A 20881-nucleotide genomic window follows, 5' to 3' on the forward strand; every position below is an offset into this window, starting at 1 on the left:
TCATTTGGTTCTGACTGGATACAGGGAAACAGCTGGATGAAGTCTCATATGTATATGTATATAGATAGATTGTAGTGTGATTTTTAAAACAGTTTACAGTTATTTCAAAACAGTCTCAGACAGATTTCGGTACAATTAAAAAAAATTAAAAAACAACCAACAAATCTATGTTATGCTCAAAATATCTAGATCTTTTTAAAAGCCAGTTTGGTATAATGTGGTAGAATATGCCTGAAGACGTTAATTTTGTGTTTCCCCTGAACACAGTCTTAAGACAGAGAACTTGCAGCACTCTTCACAGGGCACCATTTTAAGTGGAAAACGGCAAAGACTCCGGGCCAAGGCTGGATTTTTCCAAACTCCTGCATGAAGGCATGTCCCAGAGGCCAGCAGCCTTGACAGAGGCGTGCAGCTGCACCACGGCCTCTCCCTGTGCGACGTAACAAGGCTCGGAGCCAAAAAGGGTCACACATGGCTACATCCAGGTGCCAACTTTTTGTCACACGCTCGCTGCTTGCGTCGGGCAGGAGTGGGAGGATGTCCTGTATCATTTTGCTAGTGCAGTTTGAGGGACTGCAGCCAAAAAGAGAGGAAAGAAAAGGGAGTAAAGTCAGCAAAGCTTCAGGTAAGCGCTGTTTCCCTTATTGTTTTTAGAGCACCGGGACCTGCTTCTTCCCCCCTCATCAGTTTGCAGCGGGACAGCTCTGTGCGCTGTGAGGGCCAGCGGGGACAGGGACCCTCGGCAGGTGCGTCCCTCCGCGCTGGCTGCCGGGGTGGGTGTCCCAGCCCGGTCCCTTCTCCCCGCGGCAGCGGCAGCCCGAGCCAGCCGGCGCTCGGTGTTGTGGGGAATGGTGCCCCACGCCGGCCACCTCCAGGCCCGGCAGCCCGGGGCGCGGCCCCCCCGCGCTGCTCCCGCCGGGACGGGCTGCGGGGGCGGGCACGGCATCCCGCCGCCTCCCGGCGCGGCACCCCGGCACCACATCCCGCGGCATCCCGCCGCTCCTGGGCACGGCCGCGGCTCCCGGCGCAGCGCGATCCGAGGGCAGGGACCTGCGGCGCCGGGTGAGGGCGGCGGCGGCGGCGGGGGAAGCCGGGGCCGGGCGGGGGCGAGAGGCTCTGGCGGGGTCCCGCTCCGGCCGGGCCGCGGCTGCCGGGGCTGGATCGGCCGCCCGGGCCGGTTGCCGGCCGGGAACATCACGTAGGAGCCGTGGGGTCGCGGAAGGGGCTGCCCGCCCTGCGCCCGCCAAGCGCAGGCGACGCGGAGTGCCCAGGTACCCTGCCGGCCCTGGAGAGCCCTCCGGGCATCGAAGGGAACGGGGAGAAGTTTGGAGCGGAGGGCGGGCAGGAGCGGTGAAGCTGCTGGGGAGGGTGGTCCTGGGGACTTGATGTCCCGTGGCCGAGCACCGTGTCCTAGGCGTTCTTCGGCATAGGTCACGGGTGATCTGCCTGTGCCTCCCTGCCCTGGCTGCTCCCGGACTGACCGGGTTTAATGTTTCTTAGCGCCAGGTATTATTAAGCTTTCGGGGAAGCCGCTAATCGGTGTCATACATAGGCTGCCTCTCATCGGCAGGGAAGGAAACTGAAATGACTTTTTCTCCGGCAGAAAAGCAATCAGAAGTGCGCCAGGTGCGATTTTTAAGCACATCTCCTTCCTGAATTTTTTTTTAAATGTCATATTAGTCAGTGGTGGCAACACGAAGGCTAGAGAGTAATTTACTGATTAGGTATATTAGAACACGTATTTGAAATATAACCTTTGCGCCTGAAGTCCATCATTTAAGTTGCACGGACATGACAATGAACAACTAACATGCAGTTTGTGGATGCAGAATATATTCCTAGAAGACCAGTTAAAATACATCACTGACTTTCAGCTTTCTGTGTTTGCAAGGAATGTCCTTGTATTTGGATCACATGCAAGACAGGAATTTTTTTTTATTCCTTCTGATTGCCACAGAATGTTTGCCATAAGAGAATTGTTTCTTAATCCAGTTATAAATGATGCTTCTTAGCAGTTGTTGAAGCCATTTGTGGACTCTGCAGAGCAGGCAAGTGTGTTTAGCAAAGAGAGAAGTGAAAGAGTTTAAAAATTCTTGAAGCAATGGATAAAATTACTGTGTACCTTTGGGAGCATTGTGGTTAGGATTGGTTAATGTGGAAATACGTAGGGCATATTGACTTACACAGTATAACTTCATCACCTTCTGTATCTAGGGAAAAAAAACCCATTTCTTGATGAAAAATTTGATCAAAACAGAGACCTTAAAAACAGCTGAAGGAAAGACAATGACACTTTGTTTACTTTTTTGTTCTTTTTCTAACTGAAGAAGTCATGGGGATGGGAATGGTCTTACTGAGTTGTTTTTTTTCAACTTATAATACTCTTTTTGAAGTTTTGAACTTGAATGTGCATGCCATGATGATTTTGAAATATTACATTGTGGTTGATAGGAAATACTTACAAATTTAAGTAAGATAATTTGAACCTTAACTATAAATACTCACATAACTTCTAAAAGCACATGATTTAGTGTACTATTAGAGGGAAGGTTTAGTTCTGTACCTTGGTTTTGTAATACATCCTGTTGGAACAGAAACCAGTCTCTTTTTTTCTTTTTATGTTTTTTTTAGTTAGATGTGTCATGTCAGTTACAAATTAAGGCAAAACAGCATAACACATCAGTATGCTAGAAAAATATGCAGGAACTTGGAATTCACAACAAACTTTAAAAATATTGATGCAAATCATGAAATGCAGAGAAACTCAGTCAGGTCATATTGTTAATCTGCCTGAAAGCGCAAAACTCCCTTGTGTCCATCCACTGACTATCCTGTTAACAAATAATATTTTCTGTTAGTATACTGATGAAGGTTTTTAATGAGCTTGTCAGACTGTAACTGTTTCCTTCAGTTTCTAAAACGTGGGGTGGAAAATCTGTGAGGAATCATTTGTATAGTTATCTCCACCAGCTAAAGATCATATGTTCCCTGAACTCCTGCTGGCCTTTTTGCTCTACTTTGTTGATTTGTCCTCCTGGTGAAGATGCCTCAGGACCACACTCAGTTCTCTGGGTGTAGCTTCCTCTTGACTGGCTTTGGGGGGAAAGTGAGGGACATTGGTGTGTTCTCTCCACTTCTTGATGTCCAAAGAGCCTCTGTGCTTTGCAGCTTCTCCCTAGAGTGCACCTCATTCTCTCAAGTAGTTTTGTGAGCAGTGGAATGGTTCAGGATTTTGGATTGATTTTTTGCACTCTGTGCATCCAGACTGGCCACTCAGACCCATGGGATCACCCCCACTGCTGAAAAGAGAGAATTACAGAAATCCAAGTGATCTTGTGTGGTAGAAGTATTTAGACAGTCAAACATCTGTGTTAGAATGGATTAAGATTCTGGCATTTTTGTTTTTACAAGGGGATCATCCAGATTTTCATTGCAGCCTAAGAGTGTGGCTTAGCAGGAATCCTAGAAAGTCAGAAATGGTGATCTGTTTGTGAAAAGCTCCCAAATCTGGCTTTCCTCACATGAAATAATGTCTTCTGTACTTGACTTTAAAATTCTAGTTTTAGAAGTTTTTCCCATTTTAGATTTATGTTTGTTATTTCTTCCCATCTGCCCTGACTATATTAATTTCAGCCTGGTTTCCTAAGGAGATGAAGCTGAAACAATAATAATGCTGTCTGACTGATAGCTCCCCTCATTGCCTTGGTGTATTTTGTTTACCCTTGGGGATTAATTTCTGCCAATATAAACAGAAGAGCAGAGATTTCAAAGTGATGAAATTTTACAAACCTCAAGGCTTCTGGTGGCCAGGGAGATGAGGGAGATGAGGGAGATGTGGCAATTTCCCCCACTGAAAGAAGCACTGTAGCAAGAATGCAACTTAATAGACATCAGAAAATTTGTGCGGGTGCTCCATAGGATGCTGAGCTTTATAACTTCTGCTGCTCAAGGCTTGGTGATTATATCTTCAATTTCTTTGCTCCATGGGAATATACAGTTGTGGAAGTTTTGATCCTGCCTTTTTTTCTCCATAGTCCTCTCAAAGTAAGCTCAATAGGTCTGAGATGTTTCTGATAATGAGCTGTGAATAGAAACCCTGTCGTTCCTCATCTTCATAAGCAGCTGTGTTGCTTTCCTTGTCCATAATTTATTACTTCTTGATACAGGGTTGATAGCCAGTGGTGCAATAATTTTCTTTGTTTTCTTGACTCAGTGCAAACACTCGATTACTGTGGTCACAATAAAACCCATCTTCTTCCACAATCAGTTTCTCTCAATTGCTTACAAGTTTTTGATTAGTCTTTAATTTGCTTCCTACTGCCACTGCTGTTTCTTCTGGTTAAGGCTACATCTGAACGTCCTCTTCTGCTTTTTTTCTGCACAGCGGGATGGTATAGCACTCTCCCCGTGTCATGAGAATGGAGGAGAAATATGAAAAGGTGTTGTGAGCTTATCTAGCAAGACCTTTATGAATACATGTGCTTTTATTGACTTTTAAGTGGTGGTTTTTGTTCTGATTTTTGTTTTGCTACATAACTGAGGAGCTGTGTTTATGGGTAATTGCCCATTTTCTCCTTTCTTGTCTTGCCAACATTAATAGCATCACAATACTTGTGTGTCTTTTCTCTTTCATTATCTCCCTATAAAATTACTGTGGGTAGGTTTTTTTGAGGTGGTTGGGTTTGGTTGATTTTTTTTTAAATTTTTTTTTTCTTTAGAAAAATTTAATAGTGTATTAAGTTGATTTGCTAGCTTTTTTCCTGTTGTAGGAATTGTATCAAATGGTCTTGCTTTCTGGGCATGAATGTACATATATAAATGAAATTAATTTAATAAAGTGCTCACTGGATAATGTTGATTTCTTTGAAAATATTTTTTCTGCATTTACATTGCACAAAGCTCTCCTCTACATCTTTTACAATCATTTATATATATTAAAGCCTTCATTCCCCACTAAAGACAGAGCACCACTGTGCTTCTAAAGCAATTCCATTTGACTTTATTCTCTTGTTTGAGAATAAAAGGAAGGACAAGGTGCACAGTGATGTCTTTTTTTTCTGGGAACAAGCACAAACCCTTATGTGGGATCTTGCCCCGCCTCACCCTCTTGCACTTGGCTGGAGCTAAACATCCTTCCCTGCTGCAAGGACCTGGCCTCCTGGCAGCCCCACAGGGCTCTCCCTGTGCTCCAGGTAGCTGCCACCCCTCAGCCTGGGCTGGGTACCTCCCAGCTGGTGCCAGAGACAGCTCCCACAGCAGTTTCTCACCAGTGGTTGCATCACTCCCAGAAACGTGGGATGTAGCATCGTACGTAGGTGCTACCCAGTCTGCTTCACTTCAAATGCATCCAAGGGATGGATCTAAAAACCATGCCAGTGGAAGTGTTTAACTGGTGCTGTGGTGAAAGATTCGGTAGGACGTGCAAACTTGTGCCCTTACCTTAGCAGGGCAGAGAAGGGCAGTGACATCCTGCAGAGAGGGAGTGTGCCTCTGCCCAGAGACCAGGGGCAGGGCTGGGGTGGGCTGGCAGCAGGAGTCCTTCACATGGTTTAGCTGTGGCTGAGGCAGCCAAAAAAAACCAGTCAGCAAAGGGAGGTGATGATTTTACCAGGGTCAGGTTTGCACTGTATGTGGAGAGACAGACATTGAGCAGCCTTGGGATGTGGAGCTCTGGCCCAGTGCACCCAGGCTGAAACACTTTGACAGGAGGATTTCAGCTGGCTTCTCAGCATTGAATATATGCAGCAGAGGTTTTCTGCATGTTTTTGCTTTGGTATGTGACATCTTTCCATGCTGAACCCAGAGGCAGAGGCAGTTTCTGTGCTGGGTTGCACTGCAAGAATGCAGCTCTGAATGAAAAATATTCCATTTTCTGCATCCTTAGGAAGATCCTAGAAAAGTAATTGTAGATCAGGAATCACTTGCTTTTTTCTTTTTGCTGCTTCTTCTTTTAATTTACAGATTAAGCAGTATTTACTACATATATAATTATAGCAAAGCTATCTCTGTTGTTTTTCCTCACCCTGTCCACATATTCCATCCAACAGATGAAGGTGAAGTGGGTTTACAGTACAAAGTGGTGTTTACGCTTGCAGTTCTGAATACCTGCTGAGGCAGAACAGAGGGAATAATTTATACTGCTTTCCAGCCCACATGGACAAACGGGTAGCCTTTTATTTTACCCTTTTTCAATTACCTTTGCAACCAATTCACAACATTCTGTTGGAAATCCAGAAGTTTGTCCATAGGCTCCTGAGCAACCTGGAACTGTGATTAGTAATGCAGCTTTGGAGTTATTGAAATGCCCTTGGAAGATGTGCAGCATTCAACACCACACAACTTGGTGTTCTGTCTGTATAAAGTTCTGCCCTTTTCTCAGGCTCAATGTCCCTTTTAAGTTTTGTTTTGCCTACTTTGGAGTCTTGTGTCATTTGTATCCTTTAGCTGAGCACCTGACCCATCGATATTTTATGTCTTCCTCATTACAAGGTACCTTGGTCTTGCTCAGACAAATGCAGAAGCATTGGCAGCTCTTAAATATTTCATACTAACTGATGAAAGTGCTCTGTGGTATTTCACTGAGTGATGACAAAGAGATTGTCATTGAGATGATTCTTTACCCTTCCTCTGGCTCATCAAAAATAGCTTTAGTCCCTGGGCAATACATGGTATGCTTTGTTCATAAGCAGTTTCTGTCTACAAAGGTGGATTTTATAGTCCTTAATTCAGGGAGTTTCCATTAAATAGTGTTGGTAAGTATGCCTTGTTATGTCTCTTCCATCTCTTGTGGATGAGGTTTGGTTGGGTAAGAGGACTAAAGAAAGCAGAAGATGGGAAGACGATGCCTAGAAATTCTGTCTCTGAAAATAGTGTTTGAATTAGAATTTCCCCCATAGTAGAAGGATATGGTTTGCCTGAAATATACATACTTCTCAGGGCTTAGCCAGTTGTGAATAGCATTGTTTGCTTTGGCAGATGACACAAAAAGTGTTAAGCGATCATATGGCACTTCATCTTGATTTAAGTCCACAATATAGTGGGAGTGCTGAAGTTTTTCTGCTGTTTGTATGAATAGAAACTTTGAGGACTGGCTTTATAAACTGCTCTAATAAAAAAAAAAAAAAAAAGAATGGGAAGCCACCCTGGAGCTGAGGAGCAGGGCAGAGGTCTGCAATTGTTGCCATTTATTGCAGAGGATGGATGGGATGCTGCCACAGAGACAACTTTTGATGGGAAGACTGATTTAACTGCAAATCTGCCTGTAGTAGAGCCGGGCTTGGACACAGGACTGTGGTTCCCTGGACACAGGGAGTCAGATGATATTGTGGAGTGTGTCAGTGTAGTTCGCCTTTCCCATTTCCTTACAAAACAGGATGCAGTCGTCTCCAGGGAAGAAGCCATTTTCTAGAGTATCAAAAGCATGATGGTCATGGCTGGAGCAGTTGCCCCATGAGGAAAGGCTGAAGGACGGGCTGGCTCAGTCTGGAAGAAGATGGCTCTGGAGGTGCTGGCAACAGCCCCTGGTACCACAGGGAGGGAGGTGGTCAAAAAGAGAGAGCCAAAGACACAGGAGGTATCAGGTGGACCAATCCAGAGAGGTTCAGACGGTGCACAAGTTAAAGACTCAGAGGAGGCAGGGTGTGGGCTGCCCACAGTGGCGGTGCCAGGTCTGCTCTGGGGCGTTCCAGCCCCCAGGGAGCACAGCCACGATCAGCCTCATCTGACCTTGGTGCTAGACCAGGAATCCTGAGCCCTGTCCAGAGTTGTCCCATGATCCTGTCATTCCAAGCTCAAAGCTGAGCACAGATGCTAGCAACAGCATAGTGGTTTGCTGTCCCTGCCTTAAAATATCTTGCTAATACAGTCTGCCTTAGATATGGTTAAATTCAGTGTTGTAAAACAATTTCTAAGTGTACGACGTGATCTATTTCAGACTTCAAGTCTAATTCAGTCTGCTGCAGTCTTTGTTCACTTAGGAAAATCTTTCTCCAAAGAACAATACAGTGTAATAAAAATGCAGGGACTTCTGTAAACATGTTTTGCTAAAGCTTTAATGTGATAGTTATGTTCTGTGTTCAAAAATGAAACACTGAGCCTACTGCTTTCTTGGAAGCAGGCATCATGTGCAATCGTGTGACTTTAAAAGAAAGGTCCCTATGTGGGGATGGGGTTGTCTAATGTGTCTCACTTGTTTTTCTTGCTGGAAAGGTCAGGTGTTAGAAATTCTGTTGTTACCACCCTTCTGATATTTTCTCTAAATTTCTTCTCAGAAGAGCTAGCTTGCAGTGAAACTTCTCGGTAACAAAGGCTCCAGAGAAGACAGCCACTGACTAATCTATTATTAAGACTGTGAGTTGCTTCTGTTTAACAAAAAAATACTAAAGAACCATGCCAAAAAGTAAACTATAAGCAATTGCTTCTACAATAAATGGAGTTTCATTTAAGCAAACATCAAGCAAAAAGCTCCTGTATATGTTGTCAAAGCTGTTTCATAAGCAGTGATTGAACATGTGTTCCCTGAGTAACATAAAAGAGTTGGCATTAAGAAGCCAGTGGTGCTTTCAACCACTTCCCCTCTCTTCCCCATCATTACTCAGAAACTGTCACTAAAAGTGCTTGCTGTTTACCTCAGAGAGCTTAAAAAAGCTTAAAAAGATGAGTATGTGAGGGTTGGAGGAATATTTGTTTTCTTTCCCTTTGAACTTGCATTTGTTTGCTGGAACAGCTAGAATTGTGGAAGGAATTAAATTGAATAAAAATAATTCTCAGCCAATTTCTAATGGAAACAACCTATCATTGATGTGATTGGAAGGTCTCCACTTGAACATAGAAGGTATTTATCATAAGACATGATGCTTTTAGGAGAAAGCATCACTGAAAAGGCAATGCTTGCTTTTTCTTCTCTGAATTGGTAGCTTTATTATTTTCAGTTTGAAGAGAGAGTACATGCTGTCCAAGCAGTTCCTTTTATTAATGAGCAACTTACTTTTATGTTTCTTCTCTCCATCTGAATTCTCATTAGTTACAGGTAGCTGTAAGTAACACTCCAGAGTAAAACAGAATAAATTGGATGGTGTGTTTCTCAAACAGATTTCCCAAGAGACTTGGTGTGTTCTATTCTAGCAAGGTTTTAAGCTAAAAAAAAAAAAAAATTAAGATTATTGTGATACTAATATTATTATACTGATTCATTTTGCTTTACTGAGTATTAAAATAACTCCAAATGGAAACCTACTTGCTGTAATCCCATTTAAGGAGATGCAATTTCTTGGGTTGAGTCAACTATAATAATTCGCACATCCTAGCATGGAAATTGAATGTTGTTACAGAAACCTAGTTATCTTGAAGGGATGTAATGAGACATTCAGCTATATATTCATTGTGTTAATTAAGTGACTGGTTAACAATCCAGCCATTGTAGAGAGGTAAATTTTGTCATATAAAGGGAGAACGAAGAAAGCTGGAGGCCTCTTTAGTAGCAGTTGGTGGTCTACAGAACATAGAAGAAAGCTGAACAAATTTATCCAGCTGATCAGTTTTGCACATCCACGTGAAGTGATGATTCTGACAACCAAAAAAGTCAATTAAAACTTCACACCTTAATGATTTTAAAAGTTGCTTGTTCTTTAGATTTTTGTAAAACTTAGAACCTGGAGTTCTACTGCTTAAAATTAAATAAATACTCTGGAAGAACTGAAAGATGAGATTTAGAGATGGTCCTTTTTTTTTTTTTTTAATAAAGCTTTTTATGGCTTAATGGCTTGATTAATCTTTACTGTAAATATTAACTGTGCATTTTTCTAGGCATATATTTTGAGAGGTAATGGTTAATTTTTTTTAATCTGTATCTTGGCCTCATTTCTGTACCTTTTCATAATTTAGGAAAAAGCATGTAAGATTAGAGGTGAATCAAAGCAAATTTTAAAAATGTCAATTTTAATTTGAATGGCTGACTGCATCCCCACCCCACCTCTCCCCTCTCCTCCCAGTGCTGTTGCATTTGCTTAAAACCATGAAAAAGCTGGGATTTCCAGCCCAGGCTGCCTTTCAGTGCAGGATTGAGTACATTTGTTACTGCTCTATTCCTGGTTGAGAACTGGAGAGCAGAGATAACAGCTGGCAGTGCCATCTCCGTCTCCGGGGCAAAGGATGTCTCCCATAATCCCAGCTTCCTTGTTCAGCCTTCCCAGTGCCAGTGTTTCATGGGGGAAGAGCAGCGAGGCTGACAGCCCGAGCTGCCATCTGACAGGAGTGACATTGGATGTACGGATGGCAGCGGATCCCTTGGCTGGGGCTGTGGCAGTCCAGCCTTCATGCTTAGAAAAGCAGGAGCCCCTCAAAGATGGAACGTAATTACCATCTGAAAGTTAAGCTGTTCCCAAAATGGGGATATGTTTTCAGGAGCTGGCAGGGGGATCCGGCTTGACTCCTCCTGTGCCAGTCTGAGCTGCTCCAGCAAGACAGCAGGTCCAGTCTACTCATACAACTGAACAAAAGAGGTGCAGGGTGAGACCTCGTTCTGATTTTGGGGCAAAGGCCTCCACAGCAGAACACACAGAGACATGCTCTTTGGTTGGAGCATCTCTTTTTAAGGCTCCATCTCCTAAGTGAGAATGTAGCATTCAGAAGCAAGAAGATAGATGGCTCATCACAAAATGGGATGTGGTGAGGGGGAAGATGCTCAGCCTCAGGCAGCATGGGAGCTAAAAACAGCTCAGTGGTGTTGCGAGCTGCGTTTGCACAGTGCCAGCACAGCCACTGCTGAACTTGGGAAAGGCTGGAGATGTTCTGGAAATGTTCAGAGGAGCAAAATCCTCAGGGGGTAATAGCCCTGAAACTGAGGAAAGAATATTATGGCTTGTTCCTGTCTGGTATCAGTATGGGAGTTTCAAAAATTGTTAAGAAAATATGCATATGGACTGTATAAAAGGCACATAAGCTTATTTTGGGTGAGGAATATACACAACGCTGTTCTCCTTTTTACATCTCTTCAGAAATTATCTTGGCACGTTTTCTGTAGATTTGTGTTTCTGAGGGGGAGGATGAGGAGGAAGGGAAGCTGAGGTGAGGAGGAAGGGAAGCTGAGAAGAGAGCACTGCTGGGCTATGACAGAGTTTAGCACCAGTTTGTTTGCAAGTGAAAGATGCAGAGGAGCTGCAGTGATGTGTTATATTGTTAATTATATTTCAATGTAGCTCTGGAGTTGTAGATCCTAGGAGAAATGCCACTCTGAACAAATATGGTGTTGAGAATTTGTTGGTGAACTGAAATTATCTGAAATTATACTTCTCTAGAGAAAAACAGAGCTTAACTGTGCTAAACATTCAACAAACACTTATTGCAACTCCAATATTAATGTTTAAACTGAGAACAAAATGCCAGGAAACACTCACTAATAATTCTGTGGCATCTGCTTTCTGGAGTAAATTGTGCCCTCATTTTCTAAATTAGAGTAACAAAAATGAGAGTTAATTATTTTTTTCTCAGGTTATGCTGCACTTGGTAATAAGTCACTGGTGAACAGCTCATGAACTGTCAGTGCTTCTTGAGTGTTGAGTTTACAGGATGTTTACTTGGAAGCAGCCACCAGTGGGAGAGAGGGACAGAGCTGAGGTGACAGAGCAGCGAGAGCTCAGGGAACAAGCTCTGTGGCACATGCAGAGGGCTTGAGGACCCCTTTCTGTACACTTTGGCAATGGGCATCAATGTTACTGAGCAGAGAGAGGAGTGAGATTAAAGGTCAGAATGGTTTTGTTTTGTAACTAAAACGGGCAGGATGTCTGTTGAGAAGAATGGTGGCTGATTAATGAATGTACTTTGGCAATAGCAGTTGCACTCAGGTGTCGTCTCATCTTTTGGGGGCTGTGGCACAGTATTCCAATGCAGGTACTTTTCTTCTTCAAGGTAGAGGACACATTGAATACCATTTTAAATCTTGGGTAGCTCCATCCTCCACTAAAAAATTAATGGATGCTATAAAAATACCAAGGCTAGAATATTTCCTTTGGTCATAAATTTCCCATAGAAAAACTGCTCTGTATTCAATGCTTTAATGCTGGGGTTGGTACTGATGCTTGGGTTTAATAGGGTTTATTAAAGTATCATCATTGTTTGGAAGAATAAAATTGTTCTGGTGATTTTGCATGATTTTGCACTGCATAAGCAGCAGTGTTGTGTGGTAAAGACCATCTAATTTTTGTCTCCACAATTCAGGAAGAGCTGGGATGTTACAGTGTCCTGGTGAAACTGTATATCCAGAAAAGGTACTGGTAATCAAACACGAATATCTGTAGGAAAGGTCATCTCAGTTATCAGATGCATATGCCCTTTTCCCATCTACCAGCTTGCTGTTTTAATGGCTCTGGGGTGGCACAGATTTGTGACTAATCCTTGCTTTGAATCAGCAGTGCCTACTGAGATAATGCAGGAATTGTTCAGTTTTAGAGGGATGGATGGTTCAAAATTAAAAATAAAAAAAAAAAAAAAAAAAAAGGAACAAACAATCAAAACAGATCAAAAGAACTTTTCTATTACACCACCAAATTGATTACTTCTAATTCAGAAATTCATTTAAGCCATTCTTATTTTTCATAACTTGATCTTGAAAGAAGCATTTTTACCATGTAACCCTGATTTTTTTCTGTGTTGTTTTTTTTTTCCTGTGGAACTGAGTGGTGAGAGCAGCTATCCAGTGAATCCAGAATGAGCTTCAACAAAGCCTAGATGTGTGGGCTCACAGTACTTCCAGGCAGCATAGCAAGTGCTACCTTATCCAAGGATATAAACACCACTGGCTGTGGCCTCACACCTCCACTTCGGCTTGGTGGATTTGTGGCTATCTGTGGCCACAATTTCTGCTCATCTTCCACCTGTACTTCAACCCAATGATGAGCCACATCTTGCTGTCAGAGTTGTTTTGTGCCACAGTCTAGGCTTGGCACCTGAAAGATCCCCTCCACCTTGTGGTTTGGTGACATGGATGGTTGTGGGGCATGCTGCATTGGCAGTTCTTCTGTGGCTAGAGGCCATCCTTCCTTTGGGGATCTTTGAGGTATGAGCAGCTTTTCCCATGAATCTCCAGCTTGTCCCTGCTAAAATGGGAAAACATTGCCTTCTAAGTTGTGAGATGAAGCCTTCAAAGCACAGAATAGACAACTGTGTCACCATGGAGGCTTCTTGAAAGACTGAGCTGTTCGTGTCCTCTAGTGAGGCGAATGAGTGATGTGCCCTGGATTTAGCTGTGCCTACCATGTGATAATAGAAATGCACTGTGAAATGTTTATGATCCCAGAAACATGTGCTGACGTGCTGCACAAAGCAAGGGTTCTGACACTGCAAACACTGGGCAATGTTTTTTCACTCAATTTGTTTTTCCCTACAGCCCCTGACTCCAGGTCCATTCAACTATTTCGGGTCACTTTGTAAGCAATTTGCAACCACCCTCTACTAAATACAGCTTTCCTGGATATGTAGGTTCAGCACATTTTCTTCTTCCATGAAATCTCAGAAAGGCTATTAGTAAATCCTGACTTTGATTTTTCTTTTTATAGTCGTTTACAATTTCAGATAAAACTGCCACTTGCACTAGTAAAGGACTTAGTGTGTACCTGCAGCTCACTCTCTTTTGACTAGGTTATTTTGTCTGTGTCAGTTTGCAATATCTGATGCCTGTTTTTTAGCCTTCAGTTCTGTAGCTGAAAGATCAAAATTTCAGGAGAGTAGTTTATTTGTAGAAGTTGCTTCCTTTTTCTTCACGTAGATACAATTTTCATATAAATATCGAGTATTATGACAATCAGCTCCCAGATGTGATCAAAGCACATATCTCTAAAGAGACAATACAATAGAGATATGCCTGCTCATGATACTCAGTGACCATGAAAACTGAGAGGATGCTGTAGGACTGGTTAACTTGATAGATCCTAAGAGCATGTGGTAGGAAGAGGGTTAGACACAAACCCCTGCCTGACAGTATTTGGGGCAGAGTAGCTTTTGTGCTACATTTAACATTTTGTGCTACATTTAACAGACATTATAGTTCTGCTGAATACCTGGTGTCTCCTCCCCTTGCTGCCGTGAGGATTCTTTGGAGAAGCAAAACATTACTAAGAACAAATAGAAAAAACTCAGAGCGCTGTATGACAATGTGGCTGTAGAGCCTGCACATCCTTCAGTGGGAATAGGCATGCTTGAATTGCTATGCACAAATATTTTTATGATATTGAATAAAACTCTGAAAGGAACTTGGCTGAATAAAGGGAATCTTAAGGCCCTATGCCATGTGTCTCTTCCTTTCTGTGAGATGTATCCTGCCCTATTCTGTTTCAAGGGGGTTTTATGCATTTGTTTGGAAACAGTGCATCCTTAGAAGAACTGTTTAACAGCTCTTGGAAGAACAGTTTCCTGCCTCGCAGGGTATTTTTAGCCAGCTTAGTCCCACAACTCATCAAGACTTGAGGAGTGGGCCACCCAGGACTTGAAGGGTAGTGTTTTGTGTTGGTACCTCTCTGCCTCATACAAGTTGAAGATAAATTAGGGTGAATTTGGCTTTGATATGTATCAGAGCATCTGTTACAAATCATGCCTGGCTGCAGTAGCCTCTCAGAGGGATCTCTGCAGCATAGTGGTACACTGGCCCTGCTTTTTTTTAGATGTCCTCCATACCAAGGGCAAATAAAAAAAAAATCTATAGGTCTGCCTGCTTGTCACTGCAAAGCTGCATGGCTAATTGATGTGTGCCTGACCATATGCTTATGTAGAGCATGTGAAGTGTGTTCAGAATAAACATTCATCCTTTTCCTCAGCATAGGTGAAGGGAAGAATTCACTCCAGGAATGAAAAGGGGGAATGTTGTTACTGTGCATACCTGACAGAGATGGATAAGGAATACCTGGTGAATTAATGTCAGAATTATGGTCACTCACAGGCTGCTAAAAGCTGTACAGGTAGTCTCCCACCATTTCAGTGGTGCACATACACAGCAGAGAGAAGAGCAAGAGCACCAACACATTGCCTGAGGTTTGCTGTCACTCACCTGAGTCTGCAGGTGACCTTCAGTTCTTATCCATGTGATACCCCACGTGCCAAGGCTTTCTTCCATTGTTTTATTTCAGGTTTGATCTCTGTGACACCAGAAGTGGAATATCACGTGGTCAGTCACAGCCTGTGAGATCAAAAGAAGCATTAGCAAATGCAGTTACAGGGCCTGTCTGATGGGTACCCTTGTGCTGACAGACACGGGTGTTCTCGTGCAGGACACTGCGTGGGGGCAAGGCAGGAGAAGGTGCAGTGACAATGTGACCTGAAATTAGAGAGGGTAGCGGAGTTTGAAGACACTTCTCTTGAGGCTTTTCATCCAGGCTTCAGGCTAATTGTTCTGCCATTAATATCAGTTATCTGACATTAGCACCTTAGTGTTGTTATTTGCTACATGCAGGTATAAATAGCATGTTTTCATGACATGTAAAATTGCATTTCCCTATTGATAGCAGCATGGAATCTTGCATGGAGGATTGCAAAGTGCTTGTAAAAATCCTGTTTATTGAATGAAGCCATAATTGCCTGTGCAGAGGTTTGGGCTGGGGTTTAATGATTCCTGCTTTTCTTCTCTGCTCTTTGCAGAGATGCTGTTGTTCCAGGGAGTGCTAGGGAACCCCTTGGGCTGCAGCTGTGTCTGGCCTGCACAGTGCAAGAATAAAGACTGAAGAAACCCCTTTTCCACTTCTGCTGTCCCTCTGCATCTCTTTAGGGATCAGATATGATTCATTGTCTTCCCTGGCACTGCCTCCCCCCCCCCTCCAAATGCCATTCAGCCCTCAGAGAACCCCCATGTGTTGCTTTAGTTAAAAATTGCTTTAGTTTGCTTTAGTTAAACATTGTCAAGCAACCACATCCTGCAGCTATCTGTCTAGGGGTCTGTCTGGGCTTCTGACCCCTTTTCCTTCTCGTCATAGGTTTTAAAGAGGGATTTAGTTTTGGAACTGCTGACTTCAGCTCTCACATCTATGCTGATGGCTTTATTAATGGTAGAGACATCACATAAATTGTCATCTCCTGCTCTTGACTGCCCAATGTCAGAGATGTCTCTGGAGATGTCTCTGTAGACAGGAAAGCAGGTGTTCATTCTTTGGGACATTTGACTTTTAAATTTCCTCATCATCACCTTGCTTTTAAGGGCACTGTTAAAGGATTTGATTACTTGTGTTGGTGCCCTTTCAGAAGGGCAGCACTGCAGGGCTGCCTCTGCAGCCACCAGCCCAGAGCTGCTGGGTTTACAGGATTATCAGCATGGAAAAAACTAAGTATTCTTCACCTCTTTGTGCACTGTAGAACTTTCCATTTTACCATTCAAACAGAGTTTAGCCCAAATCAAGGGGTAACACAATTTCAATAGGAAGATAAAACTGATAATCTTAGATTCTTTTCTGATTGAGCTCTTTCAGTCTTTAGAGTGCTTTTTCATTGTCTAATGCTCCTTTGAAGTAAAAAAAAAAAAAAACAAAAAAAAAAACCACCAAATGTAACTAAACTGAATGAACGGTTAATAAGATCCTTTCCCATTTTCATCAGAAAGCTGATGGCTTATTAGCACAAAATACCCTTGTAATTTTCCACTTTCAAATTCTGCTTTCTAGCTCTTGAAAATCAGTAGACACAGTAGACTTCTTGCCATAGGAGAGAATAGTCCTTCCTCTCTGCAGGAGATTGTTGTGGGGCTAGTTGGAGGTTATCTCACACACCAGCTCTGGAGGTTGAAATCAAAACTGAAAATATTTTTTGTAGTCTCTTTGTTAGAAACTTGAGTTCTGCCTTGTCACAGAAAGGAATAGGTTTTCTTAAACCAATGTTGAATAAATGACTTGGACTTCTTTTGGTATGGAAAGGAAGTTTTTCTTTTGCTTAGAACTGACATCATGGGGATTTCTTCTCGGGAGTTTGTTTTTGTTTCTATACTTTTGTTCAGAGCAGGTGGGAATAGTTGAGCTGGTTTTTATCAAACGGGTATTTAGTGTGTAGTGTCTTGCTGCTGAGAGAGGTCAAAAATAAGGGAAAACACTATGAACATGTAAAGGTGCTTTCTGCTTTTCTCTGTGCTCGGCAGCTCATGGGTTACTTGAGTAAGACATAATATTTTTCTGTTTAATAGCTTTTGATAGATTTTCCTTCCTTCAGGTTTTTTTATCACCTCCTCAACATTATCGATTACCTCCTGAGCCTCCCACTCAGCTCTTTAGATTGAATGCAGCTTTCATATCCAGGGTGGATTTGCCACAGACATCCAGAAGCTGCTCCCTGAAGCCACCTTCCTGACATCAAGCAGGTTCTGTCTTGGAAACTATTGATATTTGTTGCCTCTTAATTCTGTGAATATTTGAAATACTAAGATTATGTGTAACAGAAAGCAAAGCATAAATCTGTGGAGGTGTGTGAATTTGCAGTGTTGGTTTCTGACAGACATCTGGCCAAGTGACAGGACATCTGGAATGATAGCACAATCTTCCCTAAGCCAAGCCTCATTGCTGCCATATTTCACCTCTCTTTTGGATGTTACTGTTGTCTCATCATCACCCCCTGCAAGCTGGTGATATTCTCTCCTTGTCCCTACCACAGCTGTTGCCATTGTTTTCTTGTCCACTTCAGGCACATGGAGATGTTGCCAGTGCATTGCAGGCTGAGCAGTTTTGAAGGCAAAAGCATTGCTCTTGTGCCTCTCAGCACACACATAAGTAGTGTGAGGTGAGAAGTGGGGTACGTGCAGTGAACACTGCTCAGATGACCTGTCTATGGATTATGCCAATGGTTTACATTGAGATGTCCCAGAAGAAAAGAATGAAACAGGAATTACAACTCTGGAGAAAAGAAGAAAGGAAGAAACAGGAACTCTGCTCTGTTGGGGAAAACAGAGTTACTCGGTGTAGCTGAAGATTTGAAGAAAATGTATGTTAACAAAACATCTGAACTTGTGTAATTAATACTTAAAGCCTAATTACAGCAGACTATTTTTATACTCTATCATTTAACTTAAATTCTTAGAGATTCCACATGAGAAGTGCAGCTACTCAGCAGTTCTGCAAATGAGTAAGTAATTCAGTATGTACTTACAGCCAGGACTGTTAAGGGAATGTTGCTTAATTAAGCCTCATTAATACAGACAGTTCTGGTTTTAAAAAAAAACTTTTTCTGCTGCTCAAAACAATTTTCACGTATTGCTCACTCCTGAATGTTTAGAACAGATTTAGAGTTTTTAATGCTTATCAATAAATATTAATAACATTGTGAATGGAAAGTTTTGGGGTCTTTTCCCTGCATCAGTAAAATTTCTTCTGAAAGTAGGAGGATGTCCTTATGCAAGTTGCTGGTAGAGGAAAGAATTGCAACTGTAAGCAAATTTGGCTTAAGCATAAGATAACCTATCAAGTAGCTATAGACTTTTTTTAACCTTGATAAAAGAACTCATGAAATGTCATTTTTTTACATATTTCACTGCAGATGATGCATATGGCATAAGTTGTTTAGCTTAATAGTTGCAACAATGGGTCCAGAAATTGAATTGACCTCCAGTATCTGCTCAGATGTAGAGCCCACCTCTCTCTGTGTATGCGAATGGCAAAAATGCAAATTGATAAGCTCCATCCTTTTTTGAAAGATAAACTCCTCAAATATGGTTTTACAATGTGGAAATCTTACCTGCCAGTATCCTTCATATTCAACAGAGGCTGTGTGAGGAGGTTTAAGTCATTGTGCATCCTCTCAGGTTTCAAAGATGCTTCACAGAAGGCAGAATTACTTGCTGCTAGTCCAAACCTGTACAAAATTCCCTTCTTTGACCCCCTGTCCTGCATTTGAGATCCTGGAAATGTTCCCACTGACGTAAGCATGAGTTGGATAACGTATTCAATCCGCCTTAACATCACATCTCTATTTCTTAAAAATAGGGACCTTTTTTTTACGTCCAAAGCCTTCAGAGACTGTGCACCACACTGAAGTAGGGAAACGGTGCTCTAGATCAATACAATTACACAGTGCACAATCTAAATTAGTATCATATTTGTGTATTTCAGAAGAAAGAGCAAGTTTGCCTCTTACAGCCTATAAGATGCTGTAATTGCAGTAATGGAAACAGGAAGCATGAAGAAGAGTTTGTGTGTAGGCTGAAGTTTGGTCCCTCCCCTGCAGTGGAGCTGAGTTCAGCCAGCAATCTTGTGCCTCTCAAGAACTGGTATAAAATGCCTCTTAACAGAGGTCAGCACCTAGGAGGCTGCTCCTAACACAGATGGAAACTCAACTGCGGGCAGAATGAGGCAGCAGTTACCATGAATTTTCTCTTAGGAGACTGTCACAGATGAGTTGTTTAGGTCACTTAAGGAATCACTGCCAATAGCAGCAGCAGTTTTGACTTCAATTTGGGAAGGTGCATAGTGACAAAATTCAGTGGCAAGGTTCATTCTATGACTGGCTACACAGACAAAGCATACAGAGCAAACTTGGATTAGAACCAAACTTTAGATGATTTACATGGAGAACAAGGATGAAAAATTTTAAAGATCTAAAAGGTAAGGGTAATTATCTCAATGAGTCATGGGTTTCTAAGAGGACCCCCTTGCTTTCTAAATTCTTATTGGAGTGTTGGTGCAGCTGAATTCAGTCTTAGTCCCTGGCCTGGTCAATGATTTATGACTAAAGGATTTCACAGGGAAATACAAGGAGTAGTGCAGACCGTCTGTCTCCAAATGTGTTTGAGCCTTTTTAAGCAATTTCAGGCCATGCTGTCAGCAGCAAGGAGGTGAATTTGTGCCTTTCTTCCACACTGCTTCAGAGGGATGTTGGTTTTTGATGCTTTTGAGTGAAAATTCAATAAAGCACATTAACCTCATTAATCACAGTGTGCAGAAAAACCCTGTCAGAGAATCCAGGCTTTATCTTTGCCTTTTGCTTTTTGAGACACTGAAAGGAGGAGAAAAAAAGACATCAGATATGTCTGAGTGATAGTGCTGAGACTCAGAAATTGTAACTGGACTGAGGAAAAAAACCTTTACCAGTAGGTGCCAGGAATGGAAGTCTGAATGTGAAACTTGAAAGGCAGACTGTCTGACTTGTTTTGCTGGAAAGGTCTGCTGTTCTGATCCTGTTTTCTCTCTATGATCCTGTTTTCTCTTTATTTTTATCATGTTGGTTTTTTCACTACTATCTTACACAAGAGCAAAAGGAAAATATATCATTAAATCTAGTGGGTTTGTGTTTGTACTGGTATAATTAACTCTTTAGCAAGCTATTTATTAGTTATTGCTACTGCACAGCATCAAGTGATAAAAAAGACTCCCAGTGAAGAAAGATTGTGTTTGTAAAGGAGCACTAAAAATGAACACCAGCCTGAAAGGCAGATGCCATGTCCACTATCTGGAATCTGGTATTTGAAGTTCACACACATAAGGATAGTAGCAACCTTATCAGAAAGCATCAGTTTAGCATATATTTCAAAACTTGCCATACTGACAGCTCCTACAGCACTGATGAGTCGGCTATAGAGGTGAAAGGTTTCGGATCTTCTGTCAGCTAAAGCATACGTAGACCTGATAGAGAAGGTAATGACAATATTCATGGCAGTTTTAGCCCTCGCTGCTATTTTTTTGTGCTGACCCTTCATTTATAAATGGATATGGGAAACAAATGAATCATCATTTTGTGGTGGCAAGTATAAGGTTCAGCTTCCAGGCAGAAGTGCGTAGTTAATTAGTTATTGACGACAATGTCTTCCAGAGCGAGGGTAGACTGCATTTGTGTGTTTCACTGTGTGGATTGTGTTGTTGTCTTTAAACCATGGATTTGGGAAGGGCAGGTTTTGAGTACTGTTTCACAAGCTGATAAAGCACAGGAAACCATA

The 20881-nt window shown here is 42.2% G+C and overlaps 1 protein-coding gene across 4 annotated transcripts in view; it reads left to right on the top strand.

Annotated features, from left to right (window-relative positions):
* The first annotated feature begins 524 nt into the window (after positions 1–524).
* Positions 525–20881, top strand: part of PKIB (cAMP-dependent protein kinase inhibitor beta) — a 51461-nt gene continuing 31104 nt past the window's right edge. Inside the window, exon 1 of one of the 4 annotated variants that reach the window (XM_041423826.1) lies at positions 525–625. The gene's annotated coding sequence lies outside the window, so the exon portion shown is untranslated. Of the gene's footprint in view, positions 626–666; positions 747–958; positions 1063–1178; positions 1272–20881 lie in introns of those variants that run through there. The other 3 variants (XM_041423829.1, XM_041423827.1, XM_041423830.1) reach the window with 3 other exon arrangements.

Source organism: Onychostruthus taczanowskii, unplaced genomic scaffold, assembly GCF_017590055.1.
Source record: "Onychostruthus taczanowskii isolate IOZ18803 unplaced genomic scaffold, ASM1759005v1 scaffold8, whole genome shotgun sequence".
NCBI classification, from domain to species: Eukaryota; Metazoa; Chordata; class Aves; order Passeriformes; family Passeridae; genus Onychostruthus; species Onychostruthus taczanowskii.